The sequence below is a fragment of the Bison bison genome, unplaced genomic scaffold (genome assembly GCF_000754665.1).
Source record: "Bison bison bison isolate TAMUID 2011002044 unplaced genomic scaffold, Bison_UMD1.0 scf7180017864289, whole genome shotgun sequence".
In the NCBI taxonomy this organism is placed as follows: domain Eukaryota; kingdom Metazoa; phylum Chordata; class Mammalia; order Artiodactyla; family Bovidae; genus Bison; species Bison bison.
This window is the reverse complement of record NW_011494861.1, coordinates 9,554,413-9,561,251: the sequence shown is the minus strand read 5'-3', so window position 1 is coordinate 9,561,251 and position 6,839 is coordinate 9,554,413. Positions and strand designations below refer to the sequence as shown.

The window sequence follows — 6,839 nt, the reverse complement described above, 5'->3', positions numbered from 1 at the left end:
CGGGGACAGGAGCTCCAGGTCAGCAAGTGCTCCTTGCCACTTTTCCCTCCCAGATACCCCACATACTGGCTGTACTCAAGGCTCTGATAAGGTCTGCACTTGGGCCACGGCACACACTTCAGGGCCATGAACTCGGTGCTGGCCAGCTGCTTCTGTGGCTGTAGGCGTGCAGGAAACTCAGCTGGCTTTTAAAGTAGAAATAGGAAGTAGAGCAGGAGGAGGGCATCCGATGGATGGCCCACTGTGGTGGAGGAGCCCTGTGCTAAGGTCAGGGCTCCCATGCTGCGGGGAAGTTTCTCTCTCCCCACCCTGCTCCCTGGACAGTGGGATCCCGCAGTGATGTGTCTCATCCTGGGTCCCTGTTCACGCTGGTCCCCACCAGACAGACTCTTTGGCACTTTCTGAGTTGTCCTGTCTTTTTTGTCCCTTGCTGAGTCCCTTCTGATCTTTTCTGGGACAGACCCTCAGGGCCTTGGGAGGGCACCCTGAGTGACAGTCTTCTCCTCACCAGACCTTAAATGAATAGGAGAAACCTTAAAAGCATGAAACTTCCGTTTCTGCCGGAAATAGGGGAGAATTCAGGATGGGTGAGCTGGCCTTCCTGTGGCTTGGAAAAGGAGGAACTGGAAATGATGCTGTCCACACGGTAGCTCTCAGGATTGTGGCCTTCGTGCCCACCTGGGGCAAGTGAGGGAGAGAGAGCTGGTAGGAACAACAGCAGACGCTTCCGTGCACGCTGGGTGCTGGGCACCCTTCTCAGCTTTTTAGTATATTAACTGCTTGACCCTCAGAAGCCATTGGTGAAAGGTGGGCATGGATGCAGACCCACACAGGTGTTCATCACTGTGTCAGTTACTCTACTCAGAGAAGCAGCAGAGGAAGCCCTGGAAAACAGAAATGGGGGGAGAGAGCCTGGGAGGCTTCGGGGAAGAGGTGAGGCTTGAGAGCTGGTACGGTAGAGGAGACAGTTGGCATTGGGGGTGAGTGGGAGTGGGAGGCAGCACGAGCAGAGGCCCTGGGGCACCACCTGTAGGGTCACTAGGAGGCTGGAAACGGGCTCCCTCAGAGCTGTCGTCACTGCCCAGAGGTGCAGGTGTGTCGTTGCAGCTGAGACAGATGCTCCCTGAATCAGTGTTTGAGCTCCGTGTTTCCCAGTTCCCTCTGCTCAGCCTCCAGAGTTGTTTTAAATTTTACTGACAAGTTTTTCTGTTGCCGTGCTCACTAAAAAAATGTTTTACTCCAGAGATCAGTGCTTGTCGTCCCTGATTGTAAATCTGTGCTGGATCCCTGACCATGTGGTCTGTTGGTGTCTGATCTTAGCATCCTGGAGCCTTGTTGAAGATGGTCACGGACACAGAGAGGCACGAGATTAGGAGGGGTGGAGACACAGGCTGTAAAAGGCAGTTTATTTTCCAGGGACACCCCCCAAAATCATTTGAGATGGTTTACAAATGCTAAATAGATAAACACGTGAAATGGGACACTTATAAACCTACAGAACACAGCTCACAGTGGAAGGATGGACCCAGTGGCGCCTTGGTTCTGGAGACGGCTGATTAGGATGGCGATTGGTGGGGGACAGAGGAGGACGCAGAGGGGGAAGCCTCCCTGCCCTCCCTGCGAGGCAGCCCAGCCCCAGGGCAGGCAGAGGCACTTTGGGCACAGGGGGCCACTCCCACCAGGGTCTCCCAGGAGGGCTGCCCTGGGCTGAAGCTGCCTTTGGCCCCAAAGTGCGCCTAGCACTCAGGTACAATGGACATGTGTGATTTGGGGGGTCTACTTGTGAGTTCCAGGATCCGGTTCATTCAACCCAGAGCTTCTGAGCATCCAGTCTGGGGCTAATTTGTGCCGGGGAAAACCCGCAGCCAATCAGCAGGGACTGAAGGGAGGCCCCTGAGGCTGGGGGCTGGGTACAGGGGGGTGGGGTGGGGCAGGAGCTGGGACAGGATGCCACCCAGGGACAGTCCCCTTTGGACCTCTCCCCACTGCTTTTTGGGGAACCCCATCCTTTCCCTGGGACTCCCGAGGCCAAGCGGGGTGTCCATCCAGGGGGCGGGGCCGCCTCGGTCCCTGCTCTCCCTCCCCATCTAACCTCCTCCCTCTGCTGACTCGCCTGAAGTGGGACCCTTTGCCCCTCCCCTGTGTGTGCTGAGCACGTGCATGAACACGCCTTCCCCGATGCGGGACCCAAGGTCCCACACAGAGCAAAAATGGGGCCACCCTAGATTCCTGCCGGAGAAACACTGACCTCAGGAGCAAGCCGGCTGCCCTTTGGAAGCTCGGACATAAACCTAGGCGCTCTAAACCCAGAAGCCCTGCCCGTGTGGGTTTGCAGACCGTAGGCACCCAGAGGGCAGCTCTGGCCCATCTCCCCCGGCTCAGCATCTTGCTCTAAGTAGACAGAGAGCCTCAGGAGAGCGTTTGTGGAGCAGATGGACAGGACCGTCTGGGAGGGGCTGCGTGGTCCTGGTGGGAGAGGCCCCTGGGGTATTGTCCTGCTCAGCCAGAGGCATCGAGGGTTGGAGTGGGCTGGCTTGGCCAACCTCCTCTCAGTTCTCCCACCCCACCCGCCCGCCCACTGGGCATTGAGGCCACAGAGGCAGGCCGGGCGCTTCTTCAGATGCAGGAGTAGAGGCCACCCGCCGGCTCCCGACTCCCGCTCACGGCCCTCTTTGGGTCGGGCCCAGAGCCTTGCACGCGCATGTAGGTACTTGTGGACCGCCGCGGGCCGGGCGTGTCCCGATCAGCCCACTCTCTTGGGAGTTCTTATTGAAAGCAAAACAAACCAAAAAAGTCCTGGTTTTGCCCAAGTTCCTTGCTGCTGCCAAGTGGGTCTTGTCTCAGCTTCCGGGGAGCGGGGGAGGGGGGCCTCTGGTTCTGGAGAACCCCCGTCCGCCACAGGCTCTGGTGGGTGCACCACCCTGGACCTCGGGCACTACGCTGGCCTCCCCTCCCTCCCCCCAAGTCCAGGCTCCTGTTTAGCAGCTGGGTCTGGAGGGCGGGGGTCCCCAGCAAGGCTCCTGTCAGGAGGAAGGAAATTCGAAGTTTCCTGTGGGCAGGAAAGAAAGGGCCCTTCAGGGCGGAGGTGCCTCGCTTCTAATCTTCGGGTTCCCAGCTGTGCTCAAAGCCACAGGGAAAAGCCGCAGGGACAGCTGGCTCAAGGGTATGGGCATGGTGTCCCTAGGAAAGCACGAGGGAGGAAGGGTCAGCCCCAGTGTCCCCAGGGCCGCATCTGCCCCTGTGAGCCAGACCCAGCACAGGGCCACTGTCCTCGGGCTCCCGGGCGGGTGGGGGGGCTTCCCAGGACCCCAGACCACAGGAAGCCCCTGAACCTAGGTTGGAGCAAGAAGAGGACCTGCAGAGGGGGCAGGACCCTCTCTGGACTCGGTGGTCCCACATCTCATTAAGGTCTCCTGCACAGGGGCCAGCCTGCTGGAAGTCATCCCCCTCCCTGCTTTGTGGCTGCTGGGCGTGTAGATCCTATCGGCCCGGCTCCTTTTGGTTCAATGACTAATTCCCTGGCACCCGCCTCAGATCTGAAAAGAATGTGGACAAGTTAAAATCTGAACACGTTGTCGTGGGGCAGCCTCCCGCCTCTCCTGAACTGGGAGGCAAGGGCTGTTTGCCCCTCTGGCCTGGGCCATCTTCCTGTTGGGGATGGAGCAGGGGGGGACAGACCTGAGACCCCTGGTTTGGGCCACCTTGCTCAGGACATAGGATGCTTCTGCGGCCAAGATGAGGAAGGCTCCCTGCAGCCTTCAGTGGAGGCACAGGGAAGACCCTCCAGAGGGGCCATGCTCACCGCCTAGAAAAGAAAAACAATGAGAGCAGGCTGGGACTCCTCCCCCCAGGACCCACAGGGCTCTCAGCCTCCTGTGATGGGGGAGCAGGCGTACATCCCATGCTCATTCCTGGGCATCCAGATGGTGGGAGGGGCATCCTGCTGCCCCCCACTCCTCCATCCATCCCTCCAACTATCCATCGATCCATCCCTCTGCTCCTCCCCCATCCCTCCCTTCCTCTGCCCATCCATCCACACATCCATCCGCCCCTCCATCCATCTATCCCTCCCTCCCTCCATCCATCCACCCACCCATCCCTCCTTTCACCATTCGTCCCTCCATTCTTCCATCCATTCATCCACCTATCCCTTCATCCCTGTACCTGCTCACTCTCTTGTCCAGCAACCCTCTTTTTTGAGGGGAGGAACCCTCTTGAGTAACCACACCATAATGAGAAATGCACTACACCCCTAAAGGGCGTGCTGATAATTAATAGTAATAATAGTAATAACAATAATTTCAGCTACAAGTCCCTCATAATTAATAGTAATAAGAATAATTCCAGCTGTAAGTCCCTCATCGGCTACTGATTGAGGATCCTGTGCCTAATGTCCAGGAGAAACGGAATGCAAACCGCATATATAATGTTGCATTTTCTGGTAACCACATTAAAAATGGTGAAAAGAAACAATGGAAATAATTCAAGAATTTATTTCACTTATCCCAAACTATGCTCATTTCAGCATGCCATCGATATAAAACTGTGAACAAGATATTTTATCTTATTCTTTTCGTTGGCACTAAGTCCTTGGAGTCGGTTCTCTATGCTCACAGCACAGCTCAGTTCACACCGGCTGCATTTCCTGTGTCCATGTGGGGATACATTGATGCCCGTGGGACAAGGTCTGTCCTTGTGGGGTCTGAAGTCCAGTGGGGAGGCATAAACCAGGGGGGCACAGAGCAGAGCTCTCCTGGAGAAAGGGGGTGTGAGAGCACTTGGGATCCCCAGATGGGCCCTCGGGAGTGAGTGGCTGTCAATCCCCCCATCCCCAGAACAACCTGGGCTCAGGAGAGGAGAGGATCCGCAGGGTCCGTTGTTTTGTTTTCAATAGTTTTACTGAGTTACAATTTACTTACCACACAGCTCAGCTGTGTTCAGTTCAGTGTTTGAAGTATGCCGTTCAGTGTTTTTTAAATATATTCACAAAACAGAATCATAGACATAGAGAACAGACTTAGAGTTCCCAAGTAGGTGGTAGGTAAAGGATGGAATGATTGAGAGTTTGGGGTTAGCAGATGCAAGCTATTACATATAGAATGGATAAACAATAAGGCCCTACTGTGTGGCTGCTGCTAAGTCGCGTCAGTCGTGTCCGACTCTGTGCGACCCCACAGACGGCAGCCCACCAGGCTCTGCCATCCCTGGGATTCTCCAGGCAAGAACACTGGAGTGGGTTGCCATTTCCTTCTCCAATGCATGAAAGTGAAAAGTGAAAGTGAAGTCGCTCAGTCCTGCCCGGCTTTTAGCAACCCCATGGACTGCAGCCTACCAGGCTCCTCCGTCCATGGGATTTTCCAGGCAAGAGTACTGGAGTGGGGTGCCATTGCCTTCTCCCTACTATATGGCACAGGGAGCCATATTCAACATCCTGTGATAAACCAGAATGGAAAAAAATACGAAAAAGATGTATAGATGTGTATAACTGAGTCACTTTATTGTACAGCAGAAATTAACACATCAGATATCAGCTATACTTCAGTTTAAAAATGCACAGATAGGTGGACCCATCACCACAGTCCATTTTAGAACACTTCCATAGTCTCAGAAGGGAGCCTGCCCCTGAGCCGTCCCCCTGCAGCACCCCCAGCCCTGGCCGCCCCCTGCCTGTGTCTCTCCCCCGGGTCTGCCGCGCCTGGACTGTCATGTCAATAGAGAGAAGACATCTGAGGTTTTGTGTCTGCACCTTTGCATGGTGTGTTTCTCCTCTGGGTTGTGGCATCAGTAGCTCATTTCTTTCTGACGGTGGAGGAATAATATTCCATCACACGTACTCTGCAGTTTGTTCATCCACCTGCAAGGTGGGCAGTGGGCACTGGGCCCCTTTCGTCTTACAGGTGAGGCACAGAGGGTAGGAAGGCTGTGGCGGGGGTGGTACAGCGCTGACCAGGGAAGGAAGCTCAACGGGACAGTGAAGTGGGGTCTGCCCTGCAGGGCTCCCTGTCCCACTGGTTTACAGGGAGTAGGAATGGCCCTGGAGGTTCAAACAGAAAAGGGATCCGCTTAAGGGATCTGTCCAATGGCAGTTTCAGCCAGGGCATCATGCCTGTGCCCTGATGGCCTCACCCAGTCTGGCCGTTCCTGATGGGGAGGGTACAGGTGGGCCTGGAGGCTCTGCCTCACTGCCAGACGATCTGCACTGGGTGGCAGTCTGCCACTGGGGCTGGGGCACCCACCTCGGGGAGGCACAGTGGGCAGGAGGAGTGGGGAGCAGTGGCTTTGCTAAGTACCCGCCACCTGCTGTCCGTCACCAGTCACCTCCCGGCTCCATCATCACCAGGGCCAGCCGAAGTTCCTCCAGGCTGGGCAGACCTCAGGGGAAGAGTCACCTCTCCAGGCTGGGAGGGGCCCAGGGGAATGCATGCCTGGGGAGGAGTACTGAGCAGGAGGGGACTCTGGGTCTTGGAGCCCCAGCCTCCTGAAGTGCAGAGGGGTGCTGAGCATGGGTTGCCCCAGGGCGGAGTTTCTCCTGACCATCCATGGGAGGAACTTGCTCTTTTATTTTTCACTGTGGAGAAGAGGACAGAGCAGGAGGGCTCCTCTCCCGCTGTCTGGTCCTGCCCCCCTCCTCCCACTGTCCCGTCCTCCCCGCCACCTCTGGTCCTCCCCCCACCCCTAACCCTCACTCCACTAGGGGGACTCCAGGCTCTCTGCCCACCAGACGCAAGTCCCCCAGTTCACAGTCCCCAGGTTATCACCCGTTCTCCAGCCTCAGTCTCCTCATTCGCAAGTGGGGGCCGCAACGCCCACCCCAGGTGGTGAGGAGGAACAGCTCCGCG

General features: G+C 56.6%; 1 protein-coding gene across 1 annotated transcript in view; it reads left to right on the top strand.

Annotated features, from left to right (window-relative positions):
• TP73 (tumor protein p73) overlaps window positions 1-6,839 on the top strand; it is a 78,177-nt gene that overhangs the window by 48,315 nt on the left and 23,023 nt on the right. The gene's annotated exons all lie outside the window — the stretch shown is intronic.